This window comes from Galeopterus variegatus, unplaced genomic scaffold (genome assembly GCF_000696425.1).
Source record: "Galeopterus variegatus unplaced genomic scaffold, G_variegatus-3.0.2 Scaffold421, whole genome shotgun sequence".
Lineage (NCBI taxonomy): Eukaryota > Metazoa > Chordata > Mammalia > Dermoptera > Cynocephalidae > Galeopterus > Galeopterus variegatus.
In genome coordinates, this window is record NW_007726532.1 from 444,541 (window position 1) to 446,240 (window position 1,700).

Here is a 1,700-nt window from a genome sequence, read left to right on the forward strand (position 1 = left end):
CTGCCGAGGGTTCGGATCCCACGTACAGACCGGCTCCCGCTCACTGGCTGAGCGAGCTGCGGGTGCAACACTGAGGGTTGCAATCCCATTGCCGGTCGCGGTACGGGCGCGACACTGAGGGTTGCGATCCCGTTACCAGTCACGAAAAAAGACAAAAAGGGAAAAAAAAAAAATTACATACATTGTCCACCTTATACCAAGTAACATTTGCTAGAAAACCTCCTACTAGAAATGACAGATAGGAAAGAAGAAAAGGGAAGGAATAGGAGGTGCAATTAAATGAGGGGAAAAAAATCAAGAGTAAAGAAGTCAGGAATTAAATGTAGCTAAAAATACAAATTACTAGTTCATAGTCCAGATACTGTAATATATCATTTTCAACAAAAAAGAAAAAAATCCCCAACAGACTTCTTCACAAGGAAATTTTCAGAGCTCCTGAGTATACAAGGGGAGGAGTTGTCTCCTGTGTTGTACACATCAATCACCAGTTCAGCTTCATCCATTCATTCATTCGTTCATTTCTCTTCTTTCACTTCAGGACAACATTTAGCAGTGTTTCATTTTATCTATTTTATTCAAAAGAAAATCCTCATGTAACACTAGGGGGGAAATTATCTGCAAATTAATATCAGCTGTGAAGCAGAGGACACAATTTTCTTTCACAGAAGAGGAGGCTGCTGCAGATCGGATGCCCCCAACCCCCAACATCACACAGTGAGGTTTAATCCTCACTGTGTAACTGTTGGAGGTGGGAAATCCTATTACGGTAATTGAAAGGTGGGGCCTTGAAGAGGTGATTAGATTCTAGAAACACACCCTAGTGAATGGATTAATAATGGTGGTCAGGGGCATGGTTCTGAGGGCTTTAAAAGGAGAATGAAGGAGGTTAGACTCTCTCTCTGCTCCACCATCCACCGTGTAAGACCCCTGCATTGCTATAACGCCACCACCAAAGAAGGCCCTCAACATAACTGTTCCCTGGACTTTGGACTTCCCAGCCTCTGAAACTGTAAGCAATAAATTTTGTTTTCTTATAAATTACCCAGTTCTGTGTATTTTATTATAAGCAACAGAAACAGACTAATACAGAAGGCAAAGTATTAGAGAAAGTTAGTGAGCTTGGTAATCTGAGAGTAATGGGTTCAAATCCCCACTGTTCCACTTACTATCTACATGACCTTGGGGCTCATCATTTAACTTTTAGTCATTGTCCTCCTCTATAAAAACAGGGAACACAACATTCACCTTCTGGATAGAGTAGGGATTAGAGCATTTAACACAGTGCTCAACACACAGCAAATGGACATTTTTACTGCTTTTCACGCCTGCTGCATTTGCCTGAGGGATCCATAGTGTTCAGGTTTGGGGAGGTCGATCTAACGCAACTATTCCGCAGCCTGTTTTATACGCTGCTTCAGGCTGCAAAGAGCTCCTGCATGAATGCCCTCCGCCAAGACCATCTACCACCAGGCTAGTTAAAGCCAACAGGCCCTAGGTTCTGTTACCTCCCAAGTAGAGACGCATTGAGAGCCACTGTCCTCAGGCTTTTTCACAAGGCCATCCACCCTGGAAGGGTGCTTAGTCTATCACTGAGCTATAGCGAAAGAAGCCAGAGATATTACCCCCAATTTTTCATCCCTGGAGCAAGCTAATCCCAAAAAGTTTACCAACAGGTAGGAGAGTGGAAGGAGCAAACAGGA